Source organism: Anser anser (genome assembly GCF_964211835.1).
Source record: "Anser anser genome assembly, chromosome: 9".
NCBI classification, from domain to species: Eukaryota; Metazoa; Chordata; class Aves; order Anseriformes; family Anatidae; genus Anser; species Anser anser.
In genome coordinates this window covers 25,281,665-25,303,162 of record NC_139729.1, presented here as the reverse complement: position 1 = coordinate 25,303,162, position 21,498 = coordinate 25,281,665, and the positions used below count along the sequence as shown (strand labels likewise).

Here is a 21,498-nt window from a genome sequence, read left to right as displayed (position 1 = left end):
TGGGAGGTACAAATGTTCTTACAGAGAAGAATTTGGTCTAAAGAAGTGCTATGGATTTAGCAGGATTTGGTTTTGAAAACAAAGAAGGGCAGCCCTACATAAGCAATATCACTATGGAGAATTTTAAAATCTAATACCTATGTTCTAAGAATAATTTAATACCTATACAGTGTACAGGACTAAAATAACCATGTCTCAAAGCTCATTCAAGTTATTAAACTTTACCTTCATTCTTCTGTATAGTTTCTCTGACAATACATGGTTTGTCTGATACTGATAAGCTGGAATTTTTTCTGGACTTGTCCAAAACAAGTGAATGTCAATGGGAAGCCTTTGGTCTATGGTGTCGGGGAAATCAGAGTATGACATAAGATAAAATTCAAGGCTTGATTTTGGGATCCTTAGAGAGTACACAATTTACTCAAACAAACCATCTCCTTCAATTAGTAAAGAATGAGTGAAAACAGAAAACATTCTCTGATATATTCTTTCAAGGCTGCTTTAGACTGGGAGTGCAACTAACATTACCACCATGGGTAACTGTGATATGGCTGTTCTTTATGAAACTGAGATTTAATCCTTGTTGGCAGAGAAGTTTTTTAGGGCTGAAAAATATCTTTCAAGGATGGATTTCCTTTATACTTACTCTTGTGAAAAAATAATTTTATTATGCACTATGTTGCATCAGCTTGTGTTCACGATGCCTACTTTGTGGGAGTCCCAAAAAGTATGGTTCTGCTTTTCATAGGTAGCTTCTCATTCACAATTAGTCACAGGCACAGATTATGTTACTCAACTAACTACTGCCCTGCCTTTACTGCCCTAACAGGTACAGTAAACAGATAGCTAAACCCAAGTTTTCTGTGTAAAAATTTTAAAATGTTAGGAAAACAAAGAAACAAAGAAAAGAAGAAGAAGAAAAAAAGAAATAAAGAATAGAATTCAATGCAAAAATAAAATTGTATGCAGATATCAGGACCAGATTATGCCTCCTCTTTTTTTTTCTTTTTTTTTTTTGTTTTTTTTTTTTTTTTCATCAATTAGTACCACTTATTTTAATGGGATTGGTTTCTAGAGGGCTACTGCTAGTAGGGAAGTAAGATTCAAGAAGACAGCTCTGTGTGAAACATAACCTAAGCACCCATTTAACTTTAAGCACTACTTTAGGGCCCTAGAAGTTAATAGCTTTAAGCATTTGGTCAAAGTTAAGTATATGCTTAAATGTTTCCTTGAATTACAAATCAGACCTCTGAACTTCAGTTTTGCTTACACTGTGTATTATTTCAGTGTTAGATTCATTTTAGGAAGATAGGAAAATAACAGTCATTCAAAATGATATCTTTTTGCAATTAAATGTTACCCATACAGTACATTCAGCACATCAGCAATAAACATTTTTCTTCTTAATGTATATTTGACTGTATAAAACCCATTAAATGGAACTAAGAATACAGCTGTTTCAATTAGATTTTCTAGTTCTCTAATTCAAGCAAAACAGCTTGAAGTTAAAAGAAAAATATATAACATCTTATTATTGACCTTAGTTTTCTATCAGTGATAACTATGCTTTTGGTTTAGGCTTACCTTTTACTTTGTGTAACGTGATGACTCATCATGAGAAGGCTTCACTTCATCCAGAATTTCACCTGTGCACCTCTTTTCTGGCAACACTAGATGCTCTGGTGAATTAGGACATGTTTGGTGGCAGGGTCCCATTCAGAGATCTGACACCAGTGGATCTCTACAGCACTACCAGCACAGAGCTGTGGAAAATGGCATGGAGAAACTATCAGTTGTCATAGGTAAAAAGATACAGATGATTTATCCTTATTCACTCCAGTTAAAGCAAAATAAGCAAGTAAGCCTCATAACACTTTGCAGTGGCTAAGTCCCAATAGGCAGCTCAGCGCCACCCAGCTGCTCACTCATTCCCCCCAGGTGGGACTGGGGAGAGAATCAGGGAGGTAAAAGTGCAAGAACACATGGGTTGAGATAAAGACATTTCACTAGGTAAAGCAAAAGACGTGCAGGAGCAAAGCAGAACCAGGAACCTATTTGCTGCTCCCATCGGCAGGCAGGTGTCCGGCCACTCCCAGGAAAGCAGGGTTCACACTTGTAAGCAACAGGTTCTCTTCATAATGCAGAGCACTATAATATGGAGACATCATCAAGGCCAGTTTCTGGTTTAAAGCCTGCTAAATTAGAATTATGTCCACAAAAGCAAAATTTATCTCTGCAAGTCAAACCTAGATATTAGCAGGAAGTCAGACTTCAATTATCTCTAACTACAACCTTTCCAAGTCCCTATAATAACAGTTGTGTTATCTCATATTAATATTAGATATGTATTGTTATTCTAATAACTAATTATAGGACTCATAATGCTAATGATGGCAATTTAGTTTGTAATCCCATCTGTTCACTTTACCAGAGTTGTTTATTTTCTTTCCTGCTTTCAAAATACTCTTGATTTGTAATTAATCATGCATTTTGACTTTTTTAATTAGAGATTTGCAGGTTTGGGGGAAATAGAAGGAATGAACAGCAACTGGGATGGTATTGCAAAGAGAAAACAGCTGGATTTCTGTGCCAAATCAATGTGATTTCAAGTGACCATTGGAAGAGTTGAGTAAATTCTGTCATAAAGAATTAGTTGACATTTTGCCATTATAAAATATTATTGGAGAAGACTGGACAAATATTTCTGCTTTTTACATATGCAATCCTAAAGTAGTCCATGAGTATGTTGTATACTACATTTTCATTTCAGCAGAATTGACATTCAGACTTATTGGCAGTGCCTGATGTCTTGGTCCATTCCTTTGCAGGCTGGACCTGCTGAAACGCTGCACAGGGAAGCGATCTAGGAAAGGCAAAATGTGGTGTGTTGAAGATCCTAAAGTGCTGAAATATATTTTGTGTAATAAGTAAATATAGGTGCTCATGTATTTGCTTGTCTATTGTTCTCCAAAATTCTGTATTCTGCTATGACTCCCATCCATGACAGAGCAAGTATTTGCTCAGTTCTTTGTCTTGTGGAAGCTTATTTTCACAATTTATTATAGGACAGCTGGGTCTAGGTATGCGACTCTGAAGACTAATGATGTAAAAATGACAATGTTCATTTTAAAAGATGTTCAGAGCCAAACATTCTCATTCTCTTTTCCTCTCCTGTTCATTAGCTGTATGTTGAGGAACAGAAGAATAACATAGGCACTTTTTAAAAAACAGAAGTTGCAGAGAAGTAGAAAGCTAGAAGGGCAGATGAAGGTCCTCCCCAAGTCCCACCTCAGGGAAATGAAAGTTCTCTCCTTTCAGTGTGAATTTGCAACTACAGTCCCAGACTTTCCTGAAGAAAGGTCAGCATTTATTTCAGTACTCTTTGGTCACTTGCCTTAAATGTCATAATGAGGTCGCCCAAGGAAAAATATTATTGTTTCTCTGCATTGATACTTGCTTCTTCAATTAATGTGAAGCACGTTCTCAGGAATGGAGAACAGCAAAGAGAAGACAAAATAAGACAAATTCAAATCATGGCACAAAACATTTATGACGTCTCCACTGGAGTCAGACTTTCAGATAAAGACTCCTTCAAACTTAAAGATTGGTACAAAGTATGTTGTTAATGTCTTTAAAGCTTTGTCCCTTTCACTTGGGATCTTTAAACTTAAAATTACCTATTTCGGTGTTATATTTCTTGGGTTTAATATGCCTATTCAGAAGGCAAAGGTGGCTAAAACAACTAGCAGTCTGATGGAGAAAGTTTCCATTGAACTCCAAGAATAATTAGGTTCTTCTGTCTTGGATGCATTTTGGTATCTTATATGAGCATTGAAATAAATTGAAGGTAATGGAAATATTCAGTTTCTATAGTTTTATGCATTTTATTTTTATATTATTTGTAAAGCTGTAATGTGATTTGAAATCTTTTTTTCTGATACCCTTTTTGCTCTTTAGTATATGTTTTCCCCACTTCTCAATAAGTGACAAGTTAAGTATTCTCAAACGTAATTCTCTTCTCAGTGGAAAAGAAAAGTAAGAGGATCTGCATTTAGGCTTTTTGTTTTTTGTTTGCTTTTTTGTTTTTTTCCTATTGATGTTCTCATTTGCTAGTTTCTACAGCTTTTATAAACTGATATTTGCTATTCTCTGTTTTCTAAGGTGTGCAGCTATTCCTGTAAAGACTAAGAATTTCACCCATATAGGTAATAAAGTCTCAATCTATATTTTTGTTCTGTTGAATTTTAAATGTATAAGCATTTATCTGATTAATTGAAATTCACCACCTGCAATAGAAGACGCGAGAGTGCTGTTTTTCATGGCCTTTTTATACAGCAGCTACTGTGTTTTGCTATGCTAAGTTTGAGTTTTGTGTGGTGGCTTTTATAGTTTCTTTCTTGACAGCAGAATATGCACTGCTGATCATGATGCAAGAAAATAATTACATAAGAAAAAAAGGATTCTTTTTTTTTTTTAATTAAAAAAGGCAAGATGCATACCCTTTGTTCAGTTTGTTTGCTTGTTTGTTGTTAGCCAATGTTATGATCAGAAATGTTTGCTTTTGTCTGAGAATTGGATTGAGACCTTAGTCTACATTCCTTTGTTTCAGCATAGGATCAAAGCAATAGGTTTCTATTTGCTACAGATCTTCTATCCATGGTGCAATGTGAAACATCAAACAAATCTCATTTGTTTTCAGCTAACACATACATAAAGAGACCAAGCCGTTGTAATTACATGCACGTAACCAAACTGAATTCATTTGGAGTTTTGTCTGCACAAGTAAAGCACATTTGTACCTGCAATGTTCACAACTAATGCCTGATTCTGTATACTGATGTGTTGGCTATGACACGTTAAACACCTTTAAGACAGATGTTTTTATTTTATAAACATTTTTCAGTACCAGATACCCAGCCCAAGTTGCTGCACTGGGTGGTGAAGGAAGCATGTTTTATTTATTTAGCTGTCTGCTATGAACAGCTTTCCACAGAAACCTCATCTATTGTTTGGTTCTACTCCTCTGACTACCTGTGCTGCTAATCAGGATTTCCAAATGCTAAGTGTTAACACACAAAGCTTAGAGTTGAGAAATTCTGACTGTCATCACCAAGGGATTAAACACAGATTTACTCAGGTAACTCACAACAAATATTACTCTATGAGGTTTAAAACAAGTCATGCATCTAAATTATCAGACCTTCCCTGCATAGCAAAACAACCTTGTTGTGCATTGCCCTACAGATTGCATTTTTGGCCAAAAGACTTCATTGTAACCTTTTTCTTTTTTTTTCCTTTTTTTTTTCACAGTCTTTTAAAAATGTATGCACTGAAATGATATTATTGATATAAATTTTAAAAGATATTATTTTAGTGAACTACCTAATTACCAGGAGCAAATCAGCTTGTGGTGCACCCCCAGCCTCCTCACTGGCAGGGCAACACAAGAAGCAGGAAAATCCTTGGCTCTGTGTAAGCACTGCTCAGCAACAACTAAAATATTGGTGTGTTATCAGCATTATTTTAATCCTAAATCGAAAACACGGAACCATACCAGCCACCGAAGAAAATTAACTTTATGCTAGCTGAAACCAGGACACAACTGCCACAGTGTGTGTGACATCTGAAGAGATGAGGAGCCACTGGGTGAGCATCAGAAGTTCCAGAGCAAAAGTACCAGGACACCACGTCCACTAATTCTTGGCTTCTGAGAAAATAGAAAAAAAAAAAAAAAAAAAAAAAGTATAAGTACTTTATTGCGGACAGGTAAGCTATGCATATTGCATCCCTTACAGCCTATCCTTGCCTCGGTGACTTTCCTAATTTTGACGCCCCAGAGCAATTGGTCAGTGAACACTTCAATTGCATGTAAGAGATGATCAGCTTTTCGCACAATTTATAGTTAAGGTAACAAGTTCTGAAATGCACGGCTCATTTAATTTTAAAAAGAGGGTCTAGTTTAATTATTTATGCTGTATAAATCATGAGATTCTAACAGTCTGAAACATTATGATATGAAATCTTTGCAAAGAGACGGGAGGTGAAGGAAGAGACTCTTTTGTGTGAGTTATAAAGAGTGAGGATTAGCAAAATGTGGATTAGTAAGGGTCTGCTGCACTCAATACAGAATTTAGGGGAAATTATTTGATGTTAGTATTACTTGCTTTCAGCTTATTAAAATTAACTCTACGGGTTAGTAAATAATAGAAAATGTATTTGATGAAAGAAATGCTAATTTCTCTACTAAGAACATTACTTGAAATTATTTAACAAATTCCATTTACTATTATCCATTAATAAACAGTAGGAAATATTCAATAGCTAATAGGGCATGTTCGAACTTTGATGAAGCACTTGAAGCAGCTGGATTGTATTTTGGATTTCATCATTAAATTTTTTTGTATCTCTATTCAGTTTTGTTTGAAATAAATTTCATGCAGATAAAGGTTGTGGGAAAGAAGAAATACTTTTTGTCCTGAGCTTCTGAGCCTAGCACTTGGTTGACAGCACTAAGACAAACGAGAGAGTGCTCTGCTCAAATACGTAAAGTCTATTAAACTAAAAATTAGGCTGGAGTCTGACAGCCAAGGGAAAAGTCCATGTCTATTCCCCATGAAAATCAGAGGAAATCCAGAAAAGTACTCCTGGAGGTGAATATGCAGTGGGGACTGTGAGATGGTATTCGCTACAGCAGGAAAAGCACTGTCAAGATCCCTCATCATTACCAAGGAGTGATAAACCTGCATGTGATGTGACACGGTAATGGGGTAAAACTGGGTCTAATAGGAATTGACCATTTTGTTTTATGGGAGGTATAGAAATCTGGCACCAGAGACAACCAGCTATTATTGTTGTACCTAAATCTTCAAATCTTTCAGGAGAATTACTGAGTAAACATTTGTCAAGGATCCTGTTCCTGTTTTGTTACCTCTATTCTTTATTGCTTCCATTTAATTACAGGGTAATCACTGCTGAAGTTTATGTTCCTGTCAGTTGTTTTGCTTCTGTAGGAATATCCATCAGCAGCCCAGAAATCTCAGACAGTCCAAACGTCAGCTTACACCTATTTTTCATTTTGACATGGTTTATAGCAAATGTCATTACAAGATTGCATTTAAGCTTCTGGTGACAGCATGTCATTGTTCAATTAAGTTTTTAGACACCTCTTCTAATTGTATATTTCAGCACTTCATATTCCTATGATTGCTGCTGCTTCCTTGCCTTCCCCAGTTGTTTAAAAGGCAGTAAAATCTCTCTCCTCACCCCAAAATGTGAAGATAGCGTTGACTTTATTTTGTAAATGTAATATTAGATTTACACTCTCAAAATTTGCAGGTTGACAAGTCCACACAATACAAACCTTTCTCATGAATCTGAGGGACAGGGCAATTTACACATTGCTGGAAAATTGCAGCAGTTTCCTGATATTTCCCCACAAGATGCTGTTTGGGGGAAATTCCTATACAGATAAAGGCACATTTCAATCACTCTTGTAATGATGTCCTGGACTGCTCTGCTGAACTACTCATAAACCATTCCAGTCTCAAGGGTTTTTTTTCAGGTAGATGTTAAACATCAGTAAATGGGTAGATAAGGCGTCCTACTGTCATGAGATTTCTTGAGGCAGCAAAATAAATAAGGAGGTGCAAAGAAGCTGATATCAGATGGATCAGCTCTCTCATCCACCTGATGAAGCCAAACAAAAACTCCATACAGGCGGTCTGAGGCAGTTAACAATACTGTTGTAGTTCTCATCACAGGTTCAAATGAGTTATTGGTTAGAATACAAAAGCAATATCTGGTAAGGATTTAGCATACAGAGGATTTAAAGAAATACTCTTCTGTTTTCTGGTATTATCTTTGTGATAGTAACACAGCCACAAAGACCTTATAAAAAAATAAAAATAAAAAACAAAGAATTTTGCATGCAAAATATGAAAAAACTTGATGGGAAAATACATTTTCCAACAATAGTACTTAATTACTTACTACAAACTGACTTAAATGCATGTGCAAAAAAATGTCTTCTCGGAGGGTAACTTTTTGTGAAGAATTATTTAATTACATTTCTGGAGATTTGACAGATTTTTTTTAATATTAAAGAAAGAAGAAAAGTTAAATTTTTGCATGTGTGGAATACATCTAGATATTTATTCTCATCCTTTCTTATATTTTCCTTTTGCCATTCTCTATTTTTCTAACCACCTTCTCTTCCTAATTGTATTCACATTCTTTCTGTGTATTAGATAATTTTATATTTTCTTTAAAAGCAGCAATCTATTTCAATAGTGTGAAGTCCTTTTCTTTTTTTTAAGTTTTGTTAGCCTGAGTTATTTTTCATCTTGTACAAGTCATTATATCTTCAGAGATTTTGTTATCTCTGAGCTCATATACACCAAGATAAGATTTGAGATCCTTTCTTCTGTTTTTTTTTTTTTTTCTTCTCCTTTTACTATGTACTTTTCTTTTTTGTACTTTTCTTTTTTCCCCTCATATGGTCTTTGGGTTAGCAAATGAAATCTTGCTTTGTAGTGGAAAGTGTCTGACTCATCCAAGTACATCTTCATAGATAATAATATTGCCTGTGGCCAGGATTTTCAAAGATAGCTAAATTACACACCTATCTATCTCCCATCAGCTTTCATAGGATCCTTCATGACCTTTGAAGAAAACTGAACGTTCATTAATTTTTATTTTCTTCCATTTAGAGTATGTATTACTCTTATAATAACTACCTCAGACACCAAAGAAAGAAAAAATGAAGAGCAAATGTTTGTTTAAAGAAAGGTAAGTGGGCAAGGGAGCCACAGGCCAGGGAACAAATGAGTTCCTTCCTGAGCAAGAACAGAGGAATAAAAAAGATTACAAACATCAGTAGCTGAAACTCTCGTAACAGTGGAAATTATTAAGGGAAGAAATCTAGGCAGAGAATGTGTGTTCACCTAATCACAGACTTTGTGGAAAAATCTAAAAAATCCAATATTTCTAAAAAAAACAAAAAACAGGAAGCGGAAAACAGTTATTTTCATAATTTAACGGTATGCAGTCTCAACAGCAGAATTTGTTAGTTGTTAATTTGTTTAGGAATGTTAAAGATTTTTCATTTCTTGAATTCTCTAAGTCAATGTTAAACACTTTCATGAAAGATAAGTTGTAGCTCAGCAGCACGATGAGCTACCCCTGAAATCTTTTGGCTGTGCTGTTCGGAGGTCAGACCAGAAAGTCTTATAGAACCCTATGGTGAAAAAATATTTTCATTCAACTATTTTAGTGTTACATACATATTTAAGAAAAAATACCTTTACACAAATGAAAAATGAAAGAGAAATTTTTACCAGCTTTGACCAGATCTACACAACTGTTCCAAGGAGAATAAATAAATAAAATAAATATGAGAAACCCTCTGCACTGTCCTCATGCTTATCGTGTTCCTCAAGGCAAGACAGAGGAAGAAATAAATAAAGCGATAGCTTGGGGGAAGTATCTCTGGAGAACATGGCACTGTCATTGGGAAAATAAATGAGGAAGGATGACATGTAGGAGAAGAATTAGCAAAACTGTTCCTGACATTTGTTAGAAAGAAAAGAGCTCCCAGCAGCATTGCAATAATGCAATACTCAACACATGTAGGAGCACCACAGAAACTGAAAAGCCATCAGTCCTCATTGACAAAGGAGGAGGGGATTAATTTTGTTTAAATGAAATTTTAATTGGCTGCTTGAAAAAAAAAATAAAAATAAATCAAGTTTCACCCAGTTATATTGTATCATTTGTTATTACTTACATCTGTGTTAGAGCAAAAAAGAAGGAAAACCTCCAACTGTAAACTAGAACAAGATGAATATAGGTTAAGAACATCATATTTGACAAAAGACAAAATCAGCTATGCAGTACAACTTAGTTTCTAAACTCTACAGCCTTTAGCTAGATCTAAAATTCTGTTTCTTCAAATCCCTATCCCTGAATTCACATTTGCTTCTAAAGCTTGCAGAGAAATGGAGAATTTGAAGTCCTGTGATGTGATCATTTCTCCTGTTGCTCTGGAATCTGAGACTTCTGTTTCTGCTCATGCTCACAGCAGCTCCAGCAGACACTGGCAGGCAGAGCATGAAAAAAAAAAAAAAATCCTCTGCAGGAGTACAGAAGGGAAAAAAATGATGGTCCTTGACCAAGGCAAAATAAGCTCAGAATTTGTCAGATTCAGGTGTGACTTGTGACAAGTCACCTGTCTAAATAGTCATAGGAAAAAAAAAAGTATTTGATTACTTTTAAGTTGTGTCCTTAATCTCTGTAGGCCTACAGAAAGGGGTTTTGGAAGTATAAAACTACACGTTCTTAGAGTCCTTAGAACTGTTTAGAGAAAACATTCAGACTTAGGTATAAACGAAAAAAAGTTTAGAAATATGTACTGGTTTAATTTAAAGCCAAATAAGAGAACTTTGGAGACTGCAATTCATTTCATTCATGGGCGATTCATTGAGATTTATATCAGCCATCATAAAAGCTTGGATGCCAGTTCCAGGTTTCCAACAATCAGAAAGCTGGAGTGAATTTTCAATTTGGGATTTGCTTTAACTGCCTAAAGTCTCACAATAGAAATTAAGTGCAGTCAACCAGGTAGCGTGTTGCATAGGTCACTACTTCTGCATTTGTTTTAGTGTTTTAGTTGAGTTTACCTCCTGACCAGCTTTAATTTGCAAATATAAATGTTTATGACTACAAAATTGTGCAGACAAGCTACATTTTTATACAGATGGCAGAGTTGGAAATTCAAGTCTCTGATTCATTTATGCAAGTACCACTCTCTGCATATCAAATGGTTGGGTATGAGGTGCCATTAGCAGAAGCCTTGCACATACGTATTTTGTGAACAACTACTGAAACACCAGAATAAATATTTGGCCCTTACTTTACCGAAACCTACCACAGTAATATAGTAACAGATGTTACCCCCTTCTTGTTATGGGCCTGTTGATATTCCCAGGGTTCAAGGGACAATCACTTATGGTTTATTATGGTAATAACTAGCAAGTTAGTGTTAACTATACATCACTTTTTTTTTTCTTTCTTTTTCTTTCCTTTTATTTTTATTTTTTAATAAATTGTTATTTGGACTGGATTTTAGGGAAGGGGAGAATAGTCACTAGATTTTGACATTTCTTTATTTCTTTTTCATGTCTACACTTTCCAGCTACTCAATGTAAGTACATGGGTCAGTTTTTAAGGGAATATTTTAGGAAGATTTCCCTGTGTGAAAAGAAGAACATCAGATATAGAAAAGGGTTGTTCACAAGCAGATAATTCCAGCAATTAGTTGAGGTCAAGACCTGTGTCCTGTCTGGGCTGCTGTGGGGAGCAGAAGGGAACTGCTCATGGCCAGCACGAGTTGCGCTGGCAGCAGGCTACTCCCAGCTGCCCTATTTCCCAGGCAAACATATGAAAAACAAACAAAAGTCATAAAAATTTGTTTCCAAAATCAGCTAGTTAATGACAGATAATATAAAAATCTCATGAAATTATAATTTGATGGAACAGTATTTTGAGCGCTCCCAAAAACAGAGACATAAGTAGCTCATTGAAATAAAACCCAATACACATGAACTTTAGTTCACTCATGAAAAACAAAATAAAACAAAAAAGCAAATGTGGAGGAAAAGCTCTGCGTATTAGACAAGATTACTAATTTATGGAAAACAAAGAGTAAACATCATTGTTTTGTTTGATGATATTACCAAGCACCAATAAGTAAGAAGACTCCAATCCATTCTGTTATATATTTATATAAATCATCTTGTGATCTTTATTCATGTAAAGTACTCTTCTGACTTTATGGCAATTTTGTAATCATTATTCATTCTGTATGGAATCATATACTTCTGTGAATTAAACTGAGAATCAATTTTCTAATTAGCATTACAATTGTTAATGAAATGAAAGATTACATGAGTTGCAAGTGCACAGAGACATAATGCTATCAGGCATTCGAGTCAGACATATTTAAAATATACACTTCCTATTAGTCAAAATTTCCACTTCCTGCTGTCTCTAGAGTCTAGCAAGATTGTAAAACTGGAGCAGCATTTCATGGAGTTCCTTATAGTTATTATCACAGTATTAAATAAGATCTTTCCTGCAAGGGAAAGAAAATGATTGTTCTCTCTCCTAAGCTGACTGTGTAAAACGTTCTTCAATAAAATCCAAGAAATTAATATTCAATGATTTACAGTAAATCTCCTGAGCACTGGAGGTTTGCTCTAGATGGGAAAAGCAAACACTTATGGGGTACATTATTATGATGGCTTATGCTAATTAAATTGAAGCAGAAATGCTTAATTTATGCTTTACCATCAAGTGCAAAGGGGAAAATTCTTTCTTGGTTTAAGCTTTATCTTGTTAAGAGGATTTACCTCCTTATTTCCTATAATAAAGAGCTATTTTTGAGACTATACTGAGAAAGCAGAGACTTGCAGAGCTTTTCTGCTAGTTGCCATGACACTTTGGATCTCAACCTACAGTTCAATACTGTGGCTGCAATTAGGTTAATTAGAACATTATCTCAAAGTACACAGCTATTGTAGAAAAGAAGAAACATTCTCACTGAATATGCTGCTTGGTCACCAATACATGATTTTTTTTTTTTAATTACATTTTATAATTATAATGAATAATTCATTTCTTTAGGGGATGCTTGATGTTTAAATATTGTAACTCAAAAAATAAATACAAGTTCCATGTAATATTATATTAGGACATTTGAATGTAAGTTATTTTCTTCTATAAAATAACAAGAGAAAAATTCCCTCTAATAAAAGATTATACTATTTTAGCTCATTAACAATTTCTAAATTCAAAGGCCGTAATGAAAGATCACATGCAAATATATACATATATATATATATTAATCGTGTTTAAGGAATATTTTTGTATTATTCCTTACTTCTGTCTGCAAATGGGATTAAGCTTTATTTTTTCCACTATCACAGCAACTAGGCACTCTTCTCTAGGTAAAGGAATCAATTGTGCTAGGTGCTGTTCAAACAGAAGAAAAAGATTTCATTCTACACCAAAAATAGAAGGCAGGTGCAGACAGAGAAGTACAGGAAATAAGCAAAGAAAATGGTTAGCCTGATGAGCTGGGGCATCAGCTCATCAGTAGGCAGCTTTTCCTCTTGTTGTTTCACTAGTAATTATGAAAAGTAAAAATATAAAGGAGAAAATGCAATATTTTATGCATTTTCTGAAAACTTAAGCATGAAGGAACTGCTGAGGAGCCTGTGGAAGAAATCCAGTTCCACTGAAATCAGTAGGAGTTCTGTCACTGATGTCATGACCCAGTTTTTAAGAGTGTACTTTTTAAACTTTTGACTTTAAACTGTTGAACTTCTGAGATAAATATTCAACTACCTAATACTATTTCATCCAGATCTATGTGGGTGACAAAACTGGCACTCAGACTGTGTGCAGTATAGAAAGTGGACCTCTGTGCTACATGATGTAAACTGCAAGATTTCAGCCTGTCCTAGGAAACAGACTGGACCATCAGTGTACTCTGTCATCCCCAAAATATATTCAAGTGCATTGCCCGTGTCCCAGAGAAGCTGTACACACTGTATAACCTGCCGTGGGCAATGACTTAGCAGCATACATCTCATGAATGTCATAGCTGTCGTTGTGAAATATCAAATGCCAAGATTTTCATAATTTATTTCCGCATATTTGACAGGCAGGGACTTTTTGAGGACAGAATTCTAAATTTAAACACTTGTTTCTGCCTTTTAGTGTCTCAAATTGGTTCCCATTCCCAACCCCATTTATCAATCATTTTCACTAATCATTACTGTCTGTATTTGTCTTCTGTGATCACTAACCCTCTGTTCTCCACATCCTGAAGAAAGGAAAGTTGCTGCCAGACATTATGAAAACTAATGAATATTTCTGAAGTGAAAAGATGGAATACTGACCCCCCAAGGAAAATGACTGCAAAACTCCTTTTAATTCCAATAAAATCATATTTTCACTGATAAGGAATATCATTGGTTAGATGCTCAGCTAAGCACACAAGCGTATCTCACCTAAGGGTGGCTTACACTGGCCTTAACTTCTAGGATTTTTGCCCAAAGTCCAGAAGCACAGTTCAGGTGTTGGGGTAAATCTTGATTTTGTTTAATTTAATTTTTCCACCTGTCCAAATATCTCAAGTCAATTATTTATTTTTTTCCCATTTCTTCACAGATCTTTAAAGGATCATTATTGTTATATCTTAATCCTTTGGTTCTCTGAAACAATTAGAAGGTTACTGACCTGGCACTTTAGGTATATCTGACAAGTCAGAAAAAAAAAAACCTCCCAGAAAATAAAATTGCCCATAAATAAAGCTAACATGAAATCTTCATCTCTTAATATAAACCAAACACACCACTAAATCCCAGCTCTCTACACAGGCTCAAAGAAATTATTTTGCTCCATTAAAAATCTTTAAGACTAACAGAGCAAAGTATTTCAGATCACAAGATAGAACATTTTAATCAAAATGAAATCTTTTGGTTTCCTCTTTTAAATATGAAGGAGAGAAAAACAGGATTTTATTTTTTTAATCCGTCTGACATGACTGCATGTCGAAGAGATCTGCAGTGGTCCTGTACTCTACAGCTATGCTGTGAAGCTCCTCCTAGGACAAAGCCTGACTCAAGCCCCATAAGCAGAAATGTAATAGCATTTCATGTAAGTACTAGCTAGTACTTACTAAAGCTGAGTGATCATCTGTAGCTCTATGATTCTATAAGTGGCCTGATTTAGTTCCTAACTTTTAATGCTTGTTTCTTCATTCAACCTTTTTCATTGTTCTATCTGTTCAATAGTGTCTGCTCCGTGTATTTAGAGTATGCACATGTGTATCCGACAAATAATAATACTGTGTGAGGTGTTATTGAGTGAATCACAGCAGAAAAAAATAAAATTAATATCTCAATTGCCATTCCTGTACTTAATCAAACAACCATAACCTTTATAATCAATTTAGAGGCTGCAAACCTGCCATAGTACACGCTTTTCCAGTTCAATCTGCAGCACTTCATCCTCTCAGTTCTGTTTAGCGCCCAGTCCTGAGCGTCAACACAACAACCGTCACAAAGTCTGGACTCTAAGTAGCATTTTGTCTTCCAACTGAAGCATTTCACAACAAATAAACAAAGCAAAATCTGAAATTGTGCTCCTCAAGGCAGTGAAACTTGCATGTGAGACTAGGATACGATAAAATGTGTTAATGTGGGTAGATTCACAAATATCAAACACACTAAAATGTTAATTTCCCAGTGTTACTGTTTTTCTCATCTGTTTTCATTCAGTTTCCATAAAATACATCTCCCCCTCTTCCAGTCAGCTATGAACACTGCCGCCAACCCAGTTTCACATTGCTATGAACAGATTACATGGATCTCTCTCTCAGCTCCCTATTTCCTCTCTTATTCTAAAAACCAATCTACCAGAAGCAAGAAAGTCCATCCTCACCTTATCTAACACCTTTTCTCCCTCTTCTCTCACCCTGCCACACTCTTAGTGCCCTTTCTTACCTTTTTTCTTCTGTATAGCTAAAACCCTGCTCACTTCACCCAAAGCAGCTGACAAACTGTGATGCCTCAAACCATAGCAGTAATATCTTCTGCCACTTGTGATCTGGAAAACGTCAGATATTATCTTGTCTATTTTTACTTTACATTCTTCAGTGAAGAAATTATGTTTGTACAGTGCATGGTGCAAATGGAAACCTGCATCCCACTGGCCTTTCAACATGACTGCGAAAAAGGAAAACCCACCTGTGGGTGCCAAGGAGTTGGCAACAACCTTGTGGGATGTAAAATAACCTTTTGATTCACTGTTCTCAAGTTTCCACTGATTTTTTTTTTATGCAAAGTCTGTTCATAATCTCATTTATTGTCCTCTACTGTAGGGTCTCTGCAGCTGTTTTGCTAATGATAAACCAGCACTCTCATCCCCCTGCAGAGCTGCCCCCCATACATTTTCCTCATTCTGCTTCACTTTCTTTCTTTACTTATTTCTGCTTAAACTTACTAAAAGGAGAAAAGGACACTGCTTTTCAGGAGAGCAGAGACACAAAGGAATGGGGACAGAGAAAAAGAAAACGGGCCTTCAAAACTCAGCTTGTCTATAGCACATATTTGGGTACTCAAAGGTGGAGATCTGGCCATGCATGTCACCTGAGTAATGCAAAAGCTCCATCCTTGGTTTTACAGCATGGGAGAAACAGGTAGATGTCCAGGGCCTCAGACTATCAAATTGCAATTGTCTATGGCAGTCAAATTTCAAAGTAATTTGTAACAGAAATATCACAGAGAAAAAGGGATTCAATCTCACCAAGGAGATGTGTTTTTTTAAAATCACATTATCAAAAACAGTTTCCCTTTTCATATATGAAACAATAAATTCTGAGGTTTACAACCATTAGTTGTCGTGGCCAATATTAGGGTTTCCATTCATCAACTCTCCAAGATTCTTTTTCCCTTAAAACTGTTTATGGAAGGGAGCTATGGGTTCCTCACCATTATGGTCTTCTACAGTGTCTTTGAGCAAGTGTGTGTCAGTCTCCTTGGGCAGGTATGTAGGATCTCAGGTAACTGAGACCATTTATTTGTCTCACAAACTGACAATTCCGCATTATATTTACTTATAACGTTTTACATATATTAAACCAATATACATGCCATACGCTCTCACTTACAGGAGCAGTTCCTATTTTTCTTGAGTATTCTGTCTTTAATTCACTGATGCAATGCAGAGATTGTTGATTTTTTACTAAATTTAGTAGCAGCAAATGCTACTTCATTAGTGCACCCTCCTAGGGTTTGCTTCACAATAAATTCTGCAAAAAGGCTGCAGACAGGGTGCACAAAATACAGGATTTTTATTTATGCCAGAATTCCACCTGGGGCAGTAAAAACCACCAGGCCCTTCAGGATTACAGGGGCTGCCACTGCCTGGCTTTTCTTCCCTCTTTGCTTTGTTAGGGTCATTCAACCCCAGCCTGAGCGCGCACACAGATTGAAATGAAGTGCAGTCTTGGGGGGGGGGGGGGGGGGGGGGTAAGGAATGGTTAAAACTAGGATTAGTGGGAGAAATACAAGCAAGAAAATAATCTCAACCTTTAGTTCACTGCTCCGTGACATATCAATTGCTCCTAGTGAATTTTATGTTGGAATTTATTTATTGGCCAGATCAATCACTCCAGCAGAAAGAAACCTGTTCTTAAGACCGTACGAAAGCACCTGTCTGAGGCAGCATACATGCAGCATGAATAAAGACCGAGTACAAAGTTATTTGCCTTAAAGTCTTGCCAAATGCTTATAAAAACAAAAATAAAATTTAAAAAAAATCACCTCAAAAGTTACCAAAATAATTAAAACAGAAATAAATGTCTAGTCATCGTAAGTCAAGTCTACCCCACAAGCACATTTTGTTACATACTTAAAATGTACATACTAGAGAAAGGGAAATTGAGTGGAAACACCAATTAGTACTCAAGTATATATTTTAAGAGCTACTTTTCAGTAGTACAAAAATGCTTACAGGCCGCAGTTAAGGGAAGAGCCTTAATAGTGATACACATGGCAGCACAGGCTATCAAAACAAAACCTTACTTTGAAGAGCAGTGTCCCCTGCTGCCACTTGCTGGTGGGCCAGCCAAGACCCCTTGCAGTACGGTGCCCATACCTAGCCCTGCTCCCTGCTCTCTAGGGTTGGATCCAGAGGTGATTGGAGACCTACAGATGAATACCTTTGTTCTTGTTTGAAGAGATCTTCAAGCATCAGTGACCCTCGGTAACCATGATGTCTCTCTGGGTTGCTGTGCCCAGCTGAAGAACAAATTCAGATCTAATCTGGTTCAGATTTAATGATGGACCTAAAAGAAAACAGAAAATATGTTACAAAACTCTAGAAACTCACAAGCTGCCCTTTTTTTTTTTCTTCACCTAGGTCTATTGTTTACATTGAAAAGGGGGAAAGGACCAGAAACTACATTATTCCCATACAAAGTCCAGAATACTTTATCACCACAGGCTTTAAGGGACTTGGACATTACAGTGAGGAACTGCGAGAGTCAGACATATACCTGAAACGCAGATGCATACTCAAATACTGGTGTCATCGGACAGTACAGCTCAGACAGTAAATCAGTGAACTAAGCCAATTTGCTCCAGTAAGAGAGAAGTATGGATTTCATTACCCGAGACCTTCTCAGGGCAAGAGCCTTAATGGCTGCAATGAGCTCAGTGGGAAAGGGTAGCATCTGAAGGCAGAGAAAACCTCTGATGATTTTAAGTACTTCAATTTTTATCCCATAAACAAATCAGATGGGATGAGCTATGTAATAGCTTTTTTATGATAATTATATCTGTTTGTTTGGTCTTTTACCAGATCGTTAAAGCTACTGAGGTTGCTGGAGAGCCATTTTTTTTCCCTTGAACTGTTTCAAATGTTCTTATTTGATTGTATTGGAGTTTTGGAATGATAAAGATTTATACGTAGTCAAGAAAATATATTTTTTAAAAGCCTTCTAAATAAAAATAATCCTTCCCATTTGAAGGAATTTAAGCAACATTTTTTTTGTTTGTTTGTTTTGCGTTATGAAAAAGAGGAAAACCACATGTTGGCAAGGTAAAAATATTTTATCTTTTTCCCTAATGTTACAGAGGAAAAGAGGAGGCAAGCAGAAAGAAAAGCATTTTAGTAGTGAGGTTTGGCACAAGTTCAAACATAAATGTTTCTTCTTGCATTGGGACTGCAGGATCAGGTCATAGGAACAAAATCAAGAGTAACCTCATTCTACCCTAAAATTCAGCTCTGGAAACAATTATTAATTCGACTTAATCTCTTGCATCGGATTGCAGTTGTAAAATCATGGGATGAGGCGGTTGGAAAAGGGGGAACTGACACACAGACATGTATACCTAATAGCGTTTCCACTAGAACATTCAATTCTGAACTGAAATTTAAACTCACATTTCTAATATAGCACAGTACAGTGAGGGCTGGCTTAAAGGAAATCAAGCTCTGAGACACCTTGTAGAGCAACACTTCAGTTTTACTATTTAACAGTTTGATCTACAGTTAGTGCCCAAAGTTTTGAACACATGATTAGATTTAGATGGGCAGAGTTTTCTAATTATAAACAGTTATGTCTATGAATTTTAGCAGCTTTCTGTAGCATGCTGAGTCCAATGACAGCATTTACCACCTGCATTGCAAATTTCAGAAATTTAATTATAATACTGTGCACATATCCCTGCAGTTTCAGCATCAGTTACTCTATCACGTTAATATTATTTATTGTACATGCTTAATCTTTGCGCTTTCTAGTAGATTTTCATATGCTACTTTGTATACTACACAGCAGTATAGAATTTAGACAGAAATTTACATAATTCTACAAGATGTAAACTTACCTTCTATTCAAATCCATTAAATATCATCTGTCTGTATATCACTGTTTTGTTTGTTTTTTTTTCAAAGTCTCAATCACATCAATATGCAGTTTCATTTTCAGGAAGCAGGATTTCATATGGTACATTAGAAGTAACTTATTTCCTTCCATTAAAACATTCATTTACATTTTTAAGATAAGATGTTTTTCAAGAAAGAAATGATTTTTGAATATATTATATTTTAGATCAGTATACAAAAAAAAAAGTTTGTTTTTTGAGGCCATTGGTCTTAAATTTGCCACGGACCCAACGTCCAGTCTGCATTGCCATAGCCACCCTGTCACTGCCCTGGAGAGGGGCAGTAGGAAGTGAAGGAAGACAAAACATTGAGTTTAGGAGGTGCAACAGTCATGGCTGCACTTCATTTGTATCTCTGGCAGGGGAGATACAGCAAAGCCTGCTTCTCAGAACACTTCTTTTCCACCAGCATTTCCACCTTTCTATAATTACATAGGACTTGTCTGACCTGTGTGTCTACAATGGGGGCTCACAGTGCTGAGCAGCTTTGACACAGCTCTGGATCAAAACACGGGCATACTGTCTCCTGCTTAAACATAAACTGTGTTAAGAAAAGCAGTCCCATGAAAAATGTTTACCTGAAAAGCCGATGTTGATTTTTTTTCTCTACTTCCATCATCAAAAACTCATGTATCCATCAATTTAAAAATTAGCAAAACCTTTTTCTCAATTTGTTCTAATAAGAGAAGCAATTATTGGGAACTACAGAAAAAAATGGTGTTTATCCTGACTGTGATTCAAACTGAAAATTTAACTTCACAACATTATTTGTTCTTGAAAGACAAAAACAAAAGTGGAATGTTTTAGCAGTAGAAAAAAATAGAAAACAGACACTGTACAAATCAGAATGAAATCACTGACATTACTATTGAAGACAGTTTGATTAGGATTACCATGGACAAACCACCTTGCTTACACTGCTTCTGTTTGTGGTGCCACCAAGGAAAATTCCTGGATGCTCCATGTACCATAAAAGACTTCCAGTCGCCCTCAGCTGGTGCTTTGCATGACTTTGAGATGGCTTCAAGTCATCAGCATCTAAGGACATTTGTTCTGTGTTCACAGCCTCAGCAGGAAAGGAGAGCAGAGGCACTAGGGGAGAGCTGGTGTCCAGGACATCAGCAGTGGTTTTCAGTTCTTGTTCAGGGGACTGCAAACCTCAAGCACTGTGGGGAAGTCCCATGATATGGATGTGCTTGAGGCTCTTTGAAAGCGCCCTCAGGTAGTCTGAATGCAGCTGGAGTATAGACTTAAAGAGCTGCAGACAGACAGAATAGTTATATTTTAACCTACTTAACCACACACTGGCATGCTTTAGCATTGTCTGCACTACAAGGGAGTAAGAGACTTGCTTCTGTGCTACTGGCACTGACAATAACATTTGTGTTCAAACAGTTGAGCTTGCAAGTGAGCTTGAGGAATACTTCAAACCACTCTCTGCAATTATCAATCAAATAGTACATGAAGTGAGCGCTGTTCTTCCCCCTGTCCTTACTGAAAGACCATCCATATAAAATGAATCTTGACCAAATTATTAATGTGTTCACCCCATTAACTCTAAAAGTCACATTCCTCCAACCACAGAACACAAAACCTTCAGTATTACTGATACACTCAGAGAAAATTAACCAGAAAAAAATCTTACAAGCTTGAATATTTAATAGTTATCAATGGAGCCTTGATTAATTCCGTACAAGTTATCTTCATCCTGATCCTATGGTGAAGTTGGCATACAGCGGCATTGGACGTTCTTCTATAGTCTAATGCAAAGGACTACTATGCCTTCCAAAGCCCCGTGCCTTAAAAAAAAAAACAAACAACAATATAAAAAAACACATCCACTACTCTTTCTTTAATGTATCTATTTCAAAATCAAATGTTATCCAACTGAGTTTCTCGATGACTTTTGGAAATAATTAGAGAAAACTTAGGGAGTACATAATATATATATATATATATACACACACACACACATATATATGAT

At 36.0% G+C, this 21,498-nt stretch overlaps 1 long non-coding RNA gene across 7 annotated transcripts in view; it reads right to left on the bottom strand.

Annotated features, from left to right (window-relative positions):
• The window catches only part of LOC310903956, a 34,915-nt gene that overhangs the window by 6,152 nt on the left and 7,265 nt on the right, over positions 1–21,498 (bottom strand). For 5 of the 7 annotated variants that reach the window (XR_014587959.1, XR_014587960.1, XR_014587961.1 and 2 more), the window contains 3 exons: positions 21,160–21,313; positions 17,789–17,914; positions 1,585–5,707 (listed from right to left, as the gene is read on the bottom strand). This is a non-coding gene — a long non-coding RNA (uncharacterized lncRNA). The remainder of the gene's footprint in view (positions 1–1,584; positions 5,708–17,788; positions 17,915–21,159; positions 21,314–21,498) is intronic. The other 2 variants (XR_014587965.1, XR_014587964.1) reach the window with 2 other exon arrangements.